Source organism: Notothenia coriiceps, unplaced genomic scaffold, assembly GCF_000735185.1.
Source record: "Notothenia coriiceps isolate Sejong01 unplaced genomic scaffold, NC01 NC01_scaffold00000492, whole genome shotgun sequence".
In the NCBI taxonomy this organism is placed as follows: Eukaryota; Metazoa; Chordata; class Actinopteri; order Perciformes; family Nototheniidae; genus Notothenia; species Notothenia coriiceps.
This window is the reverse complement of record NW_011333193.1, coordinates 520,013-539,557: the sequence shown is the minus strand read 5'-3', so window position 1 is coordinate 539,557 and position 19,545 is coordinate 520,013. Positions and strand designations below refer to the sequence as shown.

Genomic DNA, 19,545 nt, shown 5'->3' with positions numbered 1-19,545 from the left:
GGGGGGGGGACCAAAGCCCTTGTTGAGTCCTTGAACTCCTCTCTTTTTTTGCATGCTCACAAACACAAAAATAAACGCCGGCCTTTCTGAAACACAGTCCTGCAGACACGGTTTTATGAATGATATCTTATGTGCTCTCACTGAGCAGGGGGCAACGATCAAGGTGACATTCATTCTTGCAATGAATTAAGCACCTATCAAGTGCTAGTTATACTTTTCAAGGCTGCTATAGCAAGCTGCCCAATGAATGAATAAATGGGTGATGTCACGGCGCCTTTTCCACTACATATAATCAATAATCAAATACACTGGTAGTATAATATGTACGGACACTGGCCGCTTAGGCCAGTAAGCATTGATTACAGATCACACAAATCACATTGGAAGTCAAAACGTTCACATCCAAAAGACCTAGCCAAAGCTGTCATGTATCGGCCAGAAGGCTGTCAGATCACCTGCAGTTGCCAGAACAAAACCAAGAGACACACTCAAGACGATGATTCGGATAAGAATGATCCTTGTGAGCTTGATATTCTTTTTTGGGCCCAGTTGGAATTAAAATGACTTCAAGATCAAGTGTCACTTCAACTAAAAGCGTTCAAGCCCACAGCTGTGCCACAGCATTGGCCCCTTTAAAGTGAAATTAGTCCTAGAATCACTTTTACATAACATACCACCGACACAAAGTACTTAGTATGCTAAGCAGCCCACTCTCGAGGCACCAGAGACGGATACAAAGCCTTCACTCCCACGGATAAGAGTGGAGAGTGAGCCTGTGTGGCAGAGTGCTTACGTCCAGGGAAATAGAACTTGGAAAGTTTCGGTTGTCTTTTGTTAGTTCAGTCGAAGCAGCAAAACAGTTGTTCCGAGATGTAAAAGTGGATGTCAACATGTTTACAAGAGACGAACGGTGGAACTGAAACTCGCAGATAAACATGGGGGAAAAGACAATTTTCCTTCCTTTGTCATTCTTTTGATCGTTTTCACTGTGTTTCTTTCCCACTCTGCCCTAGTCCTTTTGACTTTCTCTCTTCAAATAGCTCAGGAAAATGACCTAGTTGATACCGGAGGCTATAATACATGGGCAACCACAAATCTGCCTTTGAACCTGGTTTTTAATTGTATGCACCATCAAAACACTAAAAGTACCAAAGTCCAATCACCACATTAAATTGAAGGAATTGCAGTGTGAAATCCGCCTCATGAAGGAGGCTGTCAGTATGTGGAGGTTGCTCTATTCATTTACAGAGTTGAGCTTTATCAGAGCGATGCATGGTTAAGAATTGCTCATTGAAAACACAAAAGACTAAAGGATTCGGGTAAGGAGAAAGCACACACTAGTTCATTTCAAACATCAAACAGCACTGTTCAAAGAGATAGTGTTCTGTGTCTTGAAAACACCTCCAGGAAATGGAAGGAGAAGAAAGTGGAGGGGACGAGCGGGGGGTAAATGGTCAAAGCAGAAGTTGGCAGAGGCTTTGCTATGCAAGAGGAGCAGAGATGAATAATGCATGGGCTGCTCACTGAAGACACTTGTGCCGGCATGTCGCTCTTTGGAGGAACATTTTCATTTTCAAGCACTTCCACCTTGATACCTTGTCATCAAAGGTCAAGCTCAGACATCATCAATCAACCTCCAGCGAGCGTACACCACTGGCAGGCTTTCTACGTTATATAAGGCTCTTATTCAAAGGGCAAGTTGGCGGGACCCTTAAAGCAGCAGGGTTCATTCACGCAGCAATGAAACAACGTTAACAAATTCTCCATACTCTTTGAATAAAATGGTGTATTCTTTTGGGAGATTATCAAGACATCAGGGTCAACCTATCGGGAACATGAGACTACGTTTTCTGGACCTAGGGATCAAGACAATCAGAAACCACATTTTTTGAGGTATTGGACCAAAGTGTTGGACCATTGCACCAAAGTAGTTTGTACTACATGTCTAAAGAAAAATTGGTTTAGTCCAAACTTCCAAAAAGCATATTTCTGCCGGGTTCCTTTTTAATTTTCACTTAGAATCCAATTGATTACCCGTTTCATAGGAATATCTATCAAAAGTATAAAAGTATGATTGAAAACCAGTGGAGACTGAAATTACAGAATCAGATGTACAGCAGGCAAGAGAACATATTTTACTTTTTAATAACTTCTAAAGTCTTTGAGTTAAAAAAAAAAATGTGGAGATGTGTTTGGGGGATTCATACGCCGTTAGACTATTCAAATAGCACTTCAGTTGAAGCAAACTGACACATGGGAGTTTAGGGTGAAACAAACACACAACATCTCCATTTGATTCTGTTACTGTGAAGTCTGGTACAATGTGCGCAAGTCATAGCAGAACTGTGATGCTGAAAGAAAGCAGAAGAGTTGAATCTACAAACATCTGCTGGAGACTCACTGCTTATGGACTCCTCACAAGGATGTGTCAGCCAAAAACTTTAAATCAGCAGCAAAGTGAAATACAACTCCCAGAGATCCACTCCAGCAATTTCAAAACAAAAAGCAGCTTGCGACCTTCACTTTAAATGAAACCTTCATTTGTCAAGAGATGCTCGGACTGGCACAGCTATCAAGTGGATGAGCTCTACCAACAGACAGAAAACTAAACGCTGCTCTACACGGCGCCGCGTTGTGCTGTTTTCAAAGGCCAGTGTAAACACCATTTGCTGCTCCTTTCAGATGTAACCTTGCACACAGGAGTGACCACGAGGTTCAGCACACTTCACATGCAGCGCGGGCGTTGTGGTCGAAACGTTGCAGCGGCACAGCCTCTGATTGAAGTAGACACCGCCTCCACACCGACGGTTTGAGCACAGACTCATTGATTCGTCTTATTGATATTTCTAAGGACCGCTTTGGATTAGCTTAACCTGCTCAGAGGGAAATGAGTGGAATTGAATGACCGGAGCGGCCTGCAGAAAACAGACACTATGCACGTTGGCAGAGAGAGTTTTCTTCTGCATGTACAGCAAAATATCAGTATTGCCTTCACCTCCACTGAACCAATGAGCCACGGACCACCCTCACTAGGTTTCTCCGTGACTCCGAAGGAAACTTAGCCGAGCCTTGTTGAATATTCTGTTGTATCAACGGCTTGAATCCCTGTAGTGGGTCGGCAGCACTCTCACCACGTGTGTCTACTAGCAATGCCAGTTCTCAGATGTGAACCGTTGCTATTAGAAACACTCCCCTACCGTAGAAGATTGAAGCTCAAACACTGTCTCCACAAATGAGTCCATCAATTCTAATCCTAGAAAAGCCAAACAAGACTCAACTAAGAGCACAACCGGCTATAATCAAACTATAAAGACATTGTGCTATTGATGCTACAGTGAGGTTACACTGTCTGCTATCACTGACACAGCAACCTCTTCCAAGTTAAATTAGATTTGCATTTACTATCTGACCCCGGCGTGATCTCCCACCCAGCTGACCCCAGATATGATTTGAAATCTTGTACATCAGCAGAAAGCTGTCCTGTGGGGAGGCTGCTGTGATTCATGCCCCAGCCAAGACAAATAACGTGGCCTTGAATTAATCTCCCTGTCATCCCACCAAGCACTGAGAACCTGCGAGGTGCCTCCACAGTCTTCCAGCTGCTGCTTTTCAAAGTGCTGAGATCTTATTGTTGGAATCTGGGAGCCTTGTGCTGCTGGCCGATTGAAACCCCACCACGGTTTCATTTAATCCGACAAGTATAATCTTCTAAGGTTGCCCTTCCCCGCTGTGAGGTTTGAAAAGCTTATAAAAGACTTACTACATTGATCTGAAGACACTTGAAGAGGCCTTACTGTTGTGCCCATGCCGTAATCACAAATAGAGCCTTTGAAATAGAATGATGCCAAACAATGGCCGTCAGTCAGCGAGTCTCCCGTGCGATAAAAGCTTAATCGTTTTATCGTTGCTTCAACATGGTGCGGTCTGTCTTTGTGTGTCTGTAAATCCTCCAGCACTGATCGTTTAATGCAACCACAAAAGCTGCCGTGGTGGATGAAGTGGAGATTGAATAGGGAATACAAAATCCATGGGGATAAATTACTGTTTTCATGAAAATGAAAGCCATTAAGTAGAGTTCATACGGTCTGGAGTGCACACACACATTCTCTCACACTCATCAAGTGCTTTACCTCCCACTGCGCCACAATGAATTTCCCCCCGAGGCCGACATTCGAGGTTTATGCTCGTAATGACCCACAATAATTCAACGGTGATTGATCAGCGGAATCAACTAATGAGTTGCAACCCCCACGGCACGACGGAGACCTTTATCTCTGGGGATTGTCCATGAGGGCTGTGCTCCCTGATGTCTCACTGTGTGGTCACATGACTCACAGATATCTCACTGCGTTCTCCTGAACACACCGAGATACAAACGGTGTCCTGTGTTCGCGCTTTACTCCAAAAGGTTGTCAGCTCGCCACAAGGACAGCCAGGGAAGATATAAGACTTGGTGGCATAATGTATTCATAGGGGGAAAGATTGAGGAATTGGTCTTGAGACGTGATAAAGTGCCCGCTGAGGTGTCTTTGATAAATGATGATGAAGCTTTGACGCCTGGAGCTGGATCGCCACGTTCTGTTGAATTAGCCTGCAACTCTGCTGGTAGACTAACACTTGGACTGGCTGAGCAATGAACACATCGGAAATGTATTCTAGTGAGATAGTCGGCATTATGATGAAATCAAAGGAACTATCTTGAGTCTGGTGGAGGTATAAGCTCATTCTGATGCAAAGATAAGTCTGTATTCTTAAATCCACACTTCATGCATGAGTTCCTTGTTAAGACAAGCAATTACAGACAGAAAAATGTGTTTTTATGTAAGGAGACGGCTCATAGAGGAAGATGAATTATGTTAGCAGATTCTTATATTTGGATCTGTGTCAGCGAGCTGCTAAACCTGCTGCAGTGTAATAACTAGAATTCATCACAGTGTCATTTTATTTCACGAAGAAGGAATCAATTCCTCCGACTTGTCAGAAGAATTATCTCCAGGCTTGATTGAATATTTTAAAAGAGTGACTTTTCTAAATGAAAACAGTGGGTAAAGTGGTGCTTTTCACTCTTTTGATATACTCAGAATGAACAGAGCCCTGAAGTGGGGAAGCAGTTCAAAGAAGGCTGCCTCTAAGATACCGACTGTTCTTCCCCAGGGCGCATCGATACATCCACTCCTTTTCTCTAAATATTTCACCATGTGTGAATCACCCGTGCATTCAGATATTACATTCTAGCTACACTTGTGTGGAGCAGCCATTTGTAGTGTGCTTGATTAGCTTTAAACAAAAATGTTGTTCTACTACTCCGCTACTTCAACAAGATGAATATGATCCACTGGAACCAGAGGGGTTTCCATTCTCACTGACAATGTCCTTTACTTCAATGACCTCTCCTGAACATCCTCTTGAAGCTCCCCTTTATTGACGAAACTGGAATGTCTCTGTGAGTATTACTGATTTGAATGCAGCCAGAAACACAATGTGTCCGGGCTGCAGATACAATGACATCATCACACTCTTCAAATGCTAATTATATGCAGATTTGTAGTGTGATTCATGTATTCATTTGGCATGCCGAGTGGTGATTAGATGCGTGGGAGTAAGCAGCAGTCACTAATGCTCGGCAAAGGCTAAAAACAGCACGGTGAGGGGAAGCAAAAGGCGGCAATTTCTTTAATTTACTCGTGTGAGATTTGACCTTTTCGCCGAGTCCCTGCCCGTGGCGCTAAGGATGCTCGCATATGAAGGGGATTTGAACTTTAGCTCGCAGGGAGCATCTGACATATGTATGCTTACTGTTTGTGTCTCTGCCAGCGAGTCCAGAGGCACTTCTTAATGTCTTATTTCAGACACATTATTTTGTTACAATACCCAGGAGCAACCGTACACGTGACACCGTCCTCACACACCGGAGGAGCACACTGTGGCCAGGGATGCATGCTATTAAATATACGTTTAGTCGTTTATATTAATACTGGTGAAACATTTACAATTCTTGACACAAGATTTATTCTGCAGTAAAGAAAAAAACTACTTCTACATTCATTTGTATCATTTTTTTTGTGTTAAGGAAGTAATCAGGTTAAAGTTACCTCTCTAATATTGTTCTATATTGCTGTGAAAACATCTCGAAAAAACTGTATTTATTTGATTTTCTGGCCAAAAAGGGCATTTTACAAAACAATACTGATCATTTTTGGCCAAGCGAAACAACGAGAGTGAGCTGCACAACACACAACTGTATGTTTGGCCTTTTTAAACTAAAATGACACACTTCATATTGTGATAATTAATTGTAACAATAAAGCCAACCAATAGGAAACTTTAGGCTAACCAACCCAGTCTCACGCCATTTGGTGTTATAGGCACGAAATGTAATCTATTGATTCGTGTTCACCAACACGATTTCCCCATTTTTTTCGTGTCCCACAGAACGATTGTAAAAGCAATGTATTTCTATTGGTAGTATGTTTCGTGCCTGCACCAAATAATAACAAATTAGAAGGAAAATAAGATTTAAAAAATACAGATTTCGGTATTCTGAGGCTCTGAGCCACATTTATTTTCCTCATGGATGGCAAAAAAAGTCTGACATTATAAAATGTGACATAAAAACAATAACCGTGGCTTGATATTGAGTAAGAAAATGTTTTTATGAACCACAGAACAGCTTCTGGTCTTCCACGACCCGACCGGACAAAAATACGTGCTGCAGGCACAAAACATACTACCAATACAAATACATTGCTTTTCAAATCGTTATGAGTGACACGAAAAAAATGGGAAAATCGTGTTGGTGAACACGAATCAATAGATGAAATGTATTTCGTGACTATAACACGAAAAGCCGTGAGACTGGGTTGAGATAACTCCTGTTCACAACATCAACAATCTGTTCCTTGTCAATCGCAGAGCTTTCAAAGCGAGCTACAGGAATGAATAGAAACAGGAAGTCCAACAAACTACATTCTAATCGTACAATCAATCTGTTTGTGGCGTTTATGCTAGCTAGCATTCAGTCAGGTAACGGACATAACGTCCCAACAGTGCTCAGCTGTAGGAGCCTATCATTTCCATATCATATTCATTCATCCATACCCTTTCTAAGATAGACAAGTACAAAGAAAAACCCTATCTACAACAAGCTCCTTTTCCCTTATATCATACAAGAGAATCTGTAATAAACTGCATATATTATTTTGTTGCTGGAAAGCATGAGAAAGGGAAGGGGAAAGGAACTGAAATGCAACACAGGAAGCACCTCTCTTCAGTTTACTCATTCCCTTTGATGAACCCAGGAGAGGTAAATTCATGCAAGTGTGACAAAGCCTACGCTTCATTACACATTGAGATTGAAGCAGTGAAGTTCAGAGGAAACAATAACTTTTATTCAAAGCCTCTCTTCCCGTTCCAGCCGAGAGAGTTATGTGAAATACTGGACCGGATTTTAGAAAGCAGAAATAGGCTACATCCCTGAGTGAGCAGCGCTCTGACAAACGGACAGCGAGCTGAGGTCAGTGTAGCCTACCTGACACAGCTGGCTCCCAGCCGAGGCAATATGGGCTCCTCATACCATCTGTGGAGGAGAGAAAGACAGAGCCAGGTCAGAACAAGTGATATGAGAAAGAAGGAAAGGATATTGGAAAAGGAAAGGAGATTAGATGATGCTGTTTGGCTTTAGGGTTTTTAAGGCCAGCTGTCAACATAAGAAAAACGTGAAATAAACAAGTTTGCAGAGGCTTCGTTTTGAATCTGTAAAAAGCATATTTTTAAAATGAATACATATAATTCAGCTGAAGCCGTTCAGTCACAGAATGAAACAATGGGTCAGCATTATGCTTCATATAAACTGCATAAGGCTCAAATATATCTTGACATCAACAACAAGGGGAGTATTTATCTCATCAGTATGCTACACACCGCCGCTACATCTAACTACGGCAACACACAGACGGAGAAGGTGGAGGCTTCTATCGATGTTTGCTCTTTTATGAGAACTTATCATTCGAGGCTCACTCGCGCCCAGAAAAGGTCAAATGAAACTCTCACACATCAAATTGAGTTTTGTGAGCTTCCGTGGCAGACGCAGCCAATTGCAGGTTCTCAGGTTTTCACTCTCCTTCAGGATGGCACTGAACTCAGATAACACGCGACTAATTATTATATTCCAGAAGAATTTCAATTACAGGAGTTGGCACAATGGACATGACTGTGATGTTTCACTATGGGTTTATATATAGGATGTCTTCCAGTTGTTGTTACTCAATAATGAGAAGTAAACTGCAGATTTTCAGACTCATGACTCATCGTTATTGCAGGGCTGTTAGCAGGAAATGAACCCTGTTTTCCACGCTGTGCAACTTTCTCAGAGCAATTGATAGGATATAGAATGCAGACAGTCAAATCAAATGTCAAAGCGTAAACACAGTAGACTATAATTAATAGGGATATATTTTGGACAACAGTCTACGGTGAGGTAACAACGATTTCTGCTCATTATTTCAGGGAATAATTCATTATTTGTTTAACTATGAAATGTGTCACTGTGCAATTACCGATATTATATTGATATAGAGATTATAAGAGGATATTATCTCAGATGTATCTGAATATGGGCTCTTTTCCTGCTTTGAAAGGCTGCATTACAGTAACGTGATACAAAACAAACCAGACGGTTATAGCTTTTCTGTCATTTTCCTTATGTCAACTACGTCATTACAGTTTATGTACATTGCTGATGACTATGAGTAGAACATCTCAATGGGTAAATAGTTTGTGAAAGCACCAATAGTCAACCTTACAATATCATAATACCCTAAGCCATCATCTTAGTACGAAATGATTAATCCTACCAGAAACCTAAAGACGTCTAAAAATAACTAACTGCTCACATTGGAAAAAACAGAGAAAAAACCTCAACAGATCCATCAATAATAAAGATAGTTGCTTATTGATTTGTATCGATTAACAAATCAATTAGCAGGTAATCATTTTAGCAGTAGTTAAGATGTTAAGATAAATCAATGGGAGCCAAAGTGGATTACAGACAGGCCAACGAGCAGCTAGTAAAGCTAAGAAAGAGAAAAGCAAATCAAAGTAGAGCCCAATGATGATGTCTGAAGACAGGAAGCAGCGTGTCAAGGTCAGGAAGGAGCGCTGTCACCGCTAACAGGCAGGGAGCAGTGCGCTCTGGGTAATTGGGAAGAGCTTCCTGCCCTCTGATTTGAGTGGCGTGTGTCTGTGGAGTCAGTGTACCTGTTCAGGACTCAGCTACAGCCAGATGTCAGCGGAGTAATCGCAGCCTCCCATTAACACGTCACTCACACACCAACACGGAGGTGAAGGGGGGGGGGGGCGGGACACACACACACACACACACACACACACTTCTAACACACACTCATGAGCCCACACACTGATGAGCACTGACCTTCAAATTGGCTAACTATACAGAGAATAATGAAAGCATCACAATCATGCTGTAGTGGCCTATAGAAGCTAATTCACACATTTCATATCATTGTGTGAAGCCTCTTAGCATAACGCTGGAAAAAAAGATGCCTTTTGGAATGCATTACGCCCCCCCATGTCACCGCGCTAATCAGCATAATATGAATTATTGCCATCATTACAGTGGGTGGCCCGAGAAATAACAATAGGTCTTAATTATTCAACAACGAGGAATAATAAGGGGAGAGCGAATGCACCTTTAGTTTGTGCTGCCAGCCGTCATTAGACTTTGTGTCTCTTTCCTCTGGGAGCACACATCTTTGTTGTGGAAATGCATCCTGAGATGAGTGATGAGCTACTTTTTCGCCCCGAATATACTCCCCGTGTTGTTTGTCAGTGACGGCTCGATGCGGAAATTACCATAAGAGCCCAATAAAGACGTGCTTTGTAAAAAAAAAAGATATTTGTAGCGTGTAATTGTTATTGTTCCCGTGTGCCATTAAGGGGATCATTTTCGGTTGCATTTCAAGTCATGGTTCGGTCCCAGATGTGAAATCAATAGGGTTAACATCATTAAAACCTATTTTTATTTGCATCCCTTGTCATAATGAACATATAACTTGTGACTAAAACAAGCCAATAAAAGTGTATCTGTATTGTATATCGGTAACTGCTTATTTCTAAAATGTTCGTTATGCGTCCTAACCATAGACTGTATATATATATAAAGGTCCTAACGGAGCAATGGTGAGTGCCTGCTTATTTGATTTTTTATTTGAAGAAATGTTACAGCCTTTGTTATTAATTCTATTTTATTTGTTCATTTTGGTATCCACGTTTCATTTAACCGATGATCATTTTATTTCATGTTTTACCTATTTCATTTTGCAAAACATAAATTACTTTTTTCCTGAGCAGCACTTTGAACTCCATGTATGAAATATTTTACATAAATAAAGAAAATAGAGTTAAATAAACATATGTTGTTGACATATCAATCATATTGTCTCATGATCACCGTATGGGATAAAAGTGGTGGAAGTGAGGTGCTTTAAACTAATGCTAACATTAGCACACTCAAAATGACAATGCTAACATGCTGATGTTTAGCAGGTGTAGCTTACTCCTAATTTACTTAGCATACTAGCATGCTAATATGCTAATTAGGACAAAATACAAAGTGGAGCTGAGAAACTGATATCTGTTGCGTTAACTGTTTTGAAAGGTGCTAAATAAATATATATACTAGTTTGTTATATTGTTAGCCTATGTCTCGTTGTCTTGTTTCAAAAGGATACAAAATATGTAATACACAGTTTCAGTATTGACTGCTAACCTAAATTACATTAGGGTATCACAACTCGGGGTCGGCGAGGCCACACTCATTATGTCAGACTTTCCTAGAGAGAACAAGGATTAAGCTGAATCCTAAAATCCTTTCACAACGAGTTGCCAGTCATATGTCCGTCCGTCATAATGAAGACATGGTGATTACAGCGGACATGATTCGGAGCTATGAACCGCTGCCCTTCAAAAGAAAATGAAAAGAGAAATCATTGCTGAGGAGAAAGGAATCCTTCACAATACAGAAAGGATTTCATTGGGGTTTTCATGTATTACAGTTTCTCTCTATTATTAATCTAATGGCTAATGGACATGTCTGACAACCCTGCTAATCATCTGGCTCCTATTGACAAAGCAACAATCCTGACTGCTAACCGTGGGGGGTGTGTGTGGGGGGGGTGTCACAATCACAGCGTGCCTTTGTGTGGTCTGAAAGCTCGGAACAGATAGCATCAGATCCTGAGTTACCCGCGGGGCCCGATGAGATAATTAACTTTCAGTTGAAGGCGTCCTGAAGACTTCCTGTCAGCTGTCGTTAGCCGCCTTCACAAAGTCTCCGTCAGCAGATATGGAAACGACGTTTTTAAATTTAATTCCAAACATTTTGCAGGTAAAAATCACACTCTGCAGACATCCCAAGCCCAAAAATCAACTCAGTCTGTGTGTTCGCCCGGGGGACACGACTTCAAGGTCACATTACCTTCTCACTGGATTCTGTTCTCGTTAAAATTCAACCGCAAATCCAGATCACACGAGTCTGTTCTGAACCAAAGAACAACTCTGCTGCTTTACATAAACAGAAATAACTTCTTTCTTCCCAACGGACACAAAATCAGTGTTTGGGATTTGCCACAAACACAACAACACTTATAGATACTACTAGATATCAACTGGTAGTATTACTACTTCTACTGTCAGTAAATGCTTTTTGTTGTGCATTTCCAGCCTCTGCGACCCCTCATATTATATATATTGGTGGGAGATGTATTTATTACGATGTAGGTCAAACAGGACGTTTCCTTGTATTTTGGGGCGGATTTTTCAATTTTTCCCAAATATTTGAGGGTCTAGAAGACAGATCTATTGGATTTTCTTTTGATAACTTCTGATGCACTAAACTGATCCGACATGGATAAATACACAGTTCAATAAAGTGAATGTACATGAGGTTTACCAACTCAAAAATGTGTTAAATCACTCACTCATCAATTAATATGGCTTTCCGTTTTATTATTTTTTACTATTTTAAGTGGACCTGGTTGGGTTTTAGGCACGCAATAAGCAGGCAAACTGATTAAAATGTGCCTTCATTAAGTGTAAAAGCAGTGCCTGGTTCTCTAAGAGCATTGCATTATGCACGGTGCGTGAAGAAATAAGTGATTTTTTACATTTTTAATGGAAATGACCCAGATCTAATTGGGAATGGCCTAGATCTTGATTACTCTAATTACGCACCTGAAGCAGACAACACACTAGTCTCGGTGCGAGGCCTGTCACGGTGTCTTTAACATAACCATGGGTCTAATTGGTTGACCTTTTCAATGCACACCGCGGTATTAAAGCCCTAATTAAGAGTCCCATTAGAATCTGAGATCCTGTCAATTAAGTCCTTAAACACAAAGATTTAGGTCTCTCTCAGACATTCATGGAAAGCAAATGTCAGAAAGTGCAAGACCATACTGCTGTTAGGGGGTTTTAGAAGCAAGGGCGTCTTCAAGGTGGTGCATTGACGAAGGCTGTATGTAGGCTGACCCGTAAGTAAGCATTGCAGGGGTTTGACAAAAAGGCAAGGCAGGACTCTGGACTCATTTTATGTCAAATCTGTAAAGCTTGTGATATCCTAGGATCTTATTTTAGGCAGACTAATAACACGAGTTGACTTTGTGACAGGGGAACCAGAGTTCTTGTATGTCATGGAACAAAACGTAAAAACTCCGTTAGCTTACATTAACCACAGACGTTAATTCATGCATCTATCCAATAACCTATTGACTATGAGACGAACCAGAACAGGAAGTGCTAGACGCTGACACATTTCTGGGTTTAGGACTCTATTATAGACTTGTGTTTATATGTTACAAACAGTGCTGTACTGTAGGCGTGGAACATTCTTCTTTCTTTATACGTCTGACTTATGGAGCAGAGATTTCCATAAGAGACATGCATTCACATTATTCATAAATCCTCCACTTTATGCTAACCTTTACATCCCACATCCAGTAGAGACATTGCTCTTTGCCGAGCTGTTGATGCATAGTAAATCAAGGAAATTACCTCTCCAGTGTATCAAGCTAAAAGAGTGTGCTCCTGCTCCTCCTCCTCCTCCTCCTCCTCCTCCTCCTCCTCCTGGGGCTGCAGCTCCTCCTCCGAGCTGGGGGAGCAGCTGCACTCAGGAAGCAGAAGTGGGTCACGTCTCCCTGATCGCCCTGTAACCTTTCAGTTCATGATCAACATGTTTAATGAGTGACACGCTCTCCAGGCCTTTTCCCGCATGAAAGTGTGTCATCTTACATCGCTAATGTGTTCCACCTTGATTTCTACCTGGAGCTAATCAAAGCCATTTTGAAGGCCTGGTGCAGCTGTGGGATGCATGTTCTCTCAGGTTTGATCAGAATGGGATCAGTGGAGTCTGACATATCGCACTTGACACATGAATGATCAAACAAATGATTCACCCCCCCCCCCTTCACCTGAGCTAATCAGCGTAAATTATGGAAACGCTGCATTCTAATAACGTCTAATACGTTTCAGAAAACTCCAACGGACAAATTAGAAAGATTAACTGTACAATCCTCGCTGGTAAAGAGACAGCCTTTTTTTGTTGGTTTTTTTCCAGCCCAAAAGTACTCCATTTATGATAGGCAGAAACTGTAAAACATAGCCAGATTTTCCCTGTCTATAGGTCCTTGAACTATTCATGTGTGACAAATACTTCTGTCAGGAAAGATACATGAATATGAGCCTGAAAGCCAACCCGGATCTATCAAGAACAATGACTTTCTCTGCTTCTCAGGAAACCTAGAAACCCCAAATGACTATTTTTAAACTATATTTAGTGAGAAGTCGACTTAACTGTAGGCTGTTTACACAGAGCAGCAAGGAGAGATTGGAAACATGTAAGTAGTTCAATATGTAGAGCAGGCAGAGCCCTCGTTTATTTTCCAGTATTGGTTACACTGGTTGGAGCTTGGAAAAGTGTTGTATGTAAAGCTATACAATTCTACTTGTGTAGCATTTTAATTAATATGTTTGGCATTATTACTGCTACACTGCACACTTTGAATTGTTCCCACTTCTAGCCATGATTGTCCTGTATCCATAGAGATACAGGACTTATATATTGTGGTGAAACATGAGGCAACAGTGAGTAAACATGTGACAAGAACAAAGAACCTTCAGAGGGTTTGTTGTGCTCAGGAATCATGAGGTGAAGGGACTCTGTTAGCTCATCAGAAATAGAGACTCGGTTTAGAGTGCAACATATTGGCGTAATACCACTTCCTGACATACTGCCCTACTCAAATAGATTTAGGACCTCATCTTGTTTGTGGTTTGCAAAGCACATCTTCGCTGAACTAGTTTGAGGAACACGCATGTAACACAAATAATTCATCCGCTGGCTGAGTGTATATCGTGTTACATTAGAAATGCATAAAGCTCTCAGGGCAGAGCAAACAAATGATATGGAGAGAGTCTGTTGAGGAATATAGAGCCACAGGATTACCGTCTGCTCTTTGGTTTTGTTATAGCTCTACAGCCTCAGCCGTCATTGACTTTCAATTGAAGCCCCCCCCCCCTCCCCACCTCTTCGCCCCTGTCAAAGGAAGACGAGCCCTTGATGAGAGCACCTTTGATCTCCGTGAGACGCCTCTGCTCCTCCTCCTCCTCCTCCTCCTCTCTTTCTCCCATCATCCTCCCTGTCCTCTCTGCTGGGGAGCTGTCAGACTTCTGAAGGCCCGGCCTGTCAGCTCCCCCATCCCACACCACCGCGTCTCGGGGCTCATTCATCCTCCCGCACCGGGCCGGCTGGAGTCCCAGAAGGACCCCGCCGCCACCCAACGTCTAGCCTCAGCCGGGTAACTACCACCAGCCCTCGGGACAATCAGAGCTGTTTTTTTATTCCAGTTAAAACGCAGCTATTAATTAAACTTGAGGGTTCATTCATACCTCACTGTTAACAGCTGATTGTAGCAATCACTCCACCGCATGGGCCGATCCTGCCGCATTGATCCGGCTCGCATGGAGAATACGCAGGTTAACACTTCATTTCTTTGCTTCTTCAGTTTATTTATGGAACTGTCGGCGGTGAAACGGCCAATCAATTGGAGCCTGGAGGGAGGCGTTTCAATCACAGCTCAGCCGCTGATTTAATCTGGTTATTTACACTTTGTGTCCAGGCTGCATGTTTTTTTATGACTCCACATATCTCGCAGCAGAATTTCCCTTTAGAAGTTGGACTTGTAGATCCTGCTGTGGGATTCTGCGGTTCATCTCCCTAGCATTTGTACTCTCCCATGAAGAGAAGCAGTGAGTGGTCCATGCTTTGGCGATGCAATGAGCCGAGCCCTGGGGTACATATTCAATTAAATTCACACTCTGCTCACTGGTAATAGTGATGAATATGCAGGGCGATCATTTCTTTGTGTCATAGTCTCAAAAGAGCGAGACATTGGGGGGTTGACAAAGCGTGGCTGCTCATTGGATGCCTTGTTGCCGCAGGGTGAACTGGCAGAGGTTAATATTACCGACGAGGACGATGTGTTCTCAACGAGACGTTCATGGAGGCCAAGAAAGACGCCTGACGTAAGAGTTTGGGATATCAGTAGGAAACAGTGTAACTATATTAATAAGAATGACTTCATTTCAACAAGTAGTGGGCACAACTTTATATTCAAGAAGACAGAGTGGTGCAGGAATGGGTCCTAAAAACGGATACAAGTAATTTCAGCCCTTAAAGTTCCCTTGTCTCGAAGTTAGCAGTTTTTTGAACAGGTTTGTTCCGGTTAGAATCCTGCCTGAAATGAGGTTTGTGAAAAAGCTTGAGATTTTTTTCAGGTTTTATTCCACTACATAATATCTGTCAAGCTTTTCGGTGTCTTAAAAAACAGCGTCTGCTAATAAGTGTTCAAATGAGATTACTAAACGTCATCAAGCCAACATCAGCTGCCTTTACTGTAGCTAGCGATGCTGAGTCATGTGACCTTGATGTTGTTTGTTTATAGCATTTTACTTCTGCCGATTGCATGCAGTTTAGAAAATAATAAAAGCATACGAGTGATGGAGATTTATGGAGATTATCCTGCTGAACAAAATCTGTTTCATAAATGTGTGTTTGCCACAGATATTATTTTCTGCCAAGATGTGTTGAATAAAATCCCAATTCCGAAGCTAACTTTTGGGTCCGCCTACAAAAAAAAGTCATCCCTGAAACCCTCTATGATAACCAGTAAATGAAGTCTAACAAATATTCTCCTGAATCTCACAACCTTGACAAAAATGGCTCATTTCATCTTGATAAATGCCACCTGCTCATGTTCATGAGAAGTGATCATTAGTGTAATCAGCCCCACAGATTGCTGTAATAACGCTGCCTGTAGCTCTCCATTTGCAGGTTCCATTTACCAAAATGATAGCGGAGTAAAATGCTCAATTTTACATCCTGGAGCTTCAAAGTCCTGCTGATAAATATGAGCGGGTGAAAACATCACAGACGTAGCAGTCAGTAGTCATGAAGGAAAACAGAAAATATTTGGAAATAAGACTTTAGCTGTCAACAATGTGTCATTGGAGAGGTGTGCTGTGACTACACCTGCATGATACGAGGAGAATCTGAGATTTGCAATACAATTGTTACATTTTACAATTTCACTTGTGATAAATATAGAACAAATTTGTAGTGTGAAAATATGCTTTACACTTCCATTTTGTCCGCCTAATTAGCACCCGATTCTAATTCATTTCACATCTTTTGTGATGTGTTTATTGCTCTTGCTTCTTTTTGGGATGATGACATTATGATTTATCAGTCTGTAACTGTGATGATAAAGAGCAAGACATGCATTTAGGGCTGCACTAATTATCGTTTTGATTACAATTTAAACTGCCAATAACTTGGATGAATATTTCATGGGCTATAAATGTCATTAGATATGAAAAAAACATCAGAATTTCACATTAAATGCATAATTTGTGCCCTGCCTTTTTGCTAAATGTACCTGGTATTTTATCAGTGTCAAAGGCAGCACAAAAGCTTCAGGCATACTGTACAGAGGTTCCATGTTGACATGCCCTCAAAGACGTTTACATTGTTCAACACGCAAAAATAACCTTTTCATAACTGTCAATTACTATCTGAATGCATGCAGTGAACAATGCCTCACACCTTGACTAACAAAAGGAGGCAGCCAACGGTTGCCTTGGAAACCCTTGGACAGCTTGCACTCTCCATGAAAGCGATTTGTTCACTCCAAAGTTAACGCTTCTCTTCCAGCAGAGCCCATTATGAGTTCGGAGAAATCAATGGTCTCAAATATGTGCTAAAAGTTGTCAGCAACAAAAAAAACAGCGGCAAGATGAAATTGCTTTCCCTTAGACAGAAAGATAAAGTGAAGACCTGTGGACTTGTGCTAGGTTTGAACAGATCATTTGTGCACAGAAGTAACAGTTTTTGTGCAGAGAGTACACTATTCAGTGAAAAGGCACTTTTTCTCCTTCTGAAAAACACAGTGACGTGAAGGTAACCACAGGATAAATCTGTATTGATTACAAGTGGGAGAGCAGGTGCATGAGTTCAGGCTTTAGCCACTTCAGTCACAAAAGCGCCATGCTAGCACTTAGCAACGAAAGAGTCTTACAGTACATGAATTACCCCCTTTTGATACTTCTAGAGAAATCAAGGAACAATCCGACAGCGTTTATAGAGGTTACAGATGAAATAAAACTTTAAATGTGTCGTTAACATTTTCCTTTCGCCTTAGGGGCATCATTCTTCCACTCTCTTACAGTCAGATGTAATACCTGCTGGTTCATAAATAGGTAGGATTCTGAACATTTAGACTAAATTGGCTGGTATTTCTGCTTTAACGCTCCTTTACAAAGGTCATATTCAGAGCCATAGAATATATAGAAATAAACAATTGGAGCTGGGAAACACTTTCAAGATTTGTACAAAAACGGATCATTCAACTCAACGTGGAGCCACTATTGAAATGCTGCTCTTATGAATTGACACTTTCTCAGCCGTATTTCATTCACTGCAATGCAAGTAGAACCAGCTCATCTCAGAATGATTCCAGCCCTCCATCTCCCCCCCCCCCCGTCTCCCTCCAGCGTACAGTGCAGATGGATGATGGTGGCAGAGCGTGGGAGGCAGCTGCTGCCAGCAGAGTGACACCCAGAGTCTCTGATGTCACCCCCACTTTTTACCGCTGATTCAGCCTGCACTCAGCCTGGCAGCCATGGCGATGCAATGCTTTTGAGTGTCATTAACTGGCACGGATGACTGTTGGTCGTGGCGGGGCGCTGCCACATGCGTTTTTGCCGTCAGGGGAGACACAGCAGAAGAGGCATTGAGAGGTAACAGTAAAGAAGGGGCAATTCTCCAGAGTAAGAAAGAAGCCACAATGCAACGTGGGAGAGAGAGCAGGAAGCAGGAAGAAAGAGTGATGCCGACTCATTCCCCGAGGCTCATCTGAAGAAGCTTCTATTCTCCGAGTCCACAAGAACATCCTCCGCAGAAGTAACAAATACAACATACATAAAGAACCACTCCTTTTGGTTTATCTTTAAGATGAACACGGACGGCGGGGTGAGGATTTCTAAAGCAAAATGGCTACCGGCGATTCTGTCCTTTGAAGCACAATGCCCACCTTCCATGCTACAGGATTAGGAGGGATCAGTTTTCTGGATCAATAGGATTATAGCTGTCGTTAACCCCCCTGAGATGAAAGAATCACAACCTACAGAGGAAACAAGGGGAAGTAAGAATGAAAAACAAAGTATGTTTCCGGAGTGGAAGGAGGACAGCTCTGTTAGCACACCAAAACAAACAGTTATTCCAAGCAGGAATAATCTGTACTTGGAAGCAGACAAACTGCCCGCGGCATAGCTGAAAGGAATGAAAACAAAGCCCCCGTTGTTCAAAGGGACCAAATAGAAAAATCACTCACTGTAATTGCCCTGCCTTTCTTCTGTATCTAGCTTACCTCTACAGAGGAACTAGCTTGAATATGTGCTAAGAGTTCTGTCTTGCACAATAATTGACTACAATGAAAGGGCACATACAGTACACGAGTCAATACCTGCCATCTAATGCACTTCGTGCTGCTTTCAACCCATTACATCCACTGCTGGAAAAGTAAAGCCTACAGGTAATTCACTGTGTGTGTGTGTGTGTGTGTGTGTGTGTGTGTGTGTGTGTGTGTGTGTGTGTGTGTGTGTGTGTGTGTGTGTGTGCATCTGACACATTGAGCACTGCTCCCAGATCAGCGCGCGCTCCCTCTTGGCAGCACCAGATGGATCCTGGGCGAAATAGCCAGGGAGAAAATTAAGAACAACAGCTGTCAAATCAAAAAAGGAAAAAGGGGGAAGAAAAAGGGGGAGGCAGGGAGGGGGGGGGAGGGCATCGCACAGGAGCCGCACCTCGCTCAGGTAAAGCCGACGTTCAGCTAGCAGCTTATTATGCAATTCCATGGGAGTTGTGAAGTGATTATCGTGAAGCTGTCAGCTGCAAACAGCATGTCAGAAAGCCCC

The 19,545-nt window shown here is 42.1% G+C and overlaps 1 protein-coding gene across 2 annotated transcripts in view; it reads right to left on the bottom strand.

The window, feature by feature from the left end:
- LOC104954325 (beta-1,3-galactosyltransferase 1-like) overlaps positions 1–19,545 on the bottom strand; it is an 80,282-nt gene that overhangs the window by 36,623 nt on the left and 24,114 nt on the right. The window contains exon 2 of one of the 2 annotated variants that reach the window (XM_010781422.1): positions 7,529–7,576. The exons of the other annotated variant lie outside the window; for it this stretch is intronic. The gene's annotated coding sequence lies outside the window, so the exon portion shown is untranslated. The remainder of the gene's footprint in view (positions 1–7,528; positions 7,577–19,545) is intronic. 2 annotated transcript variants of the gene reach the window in all.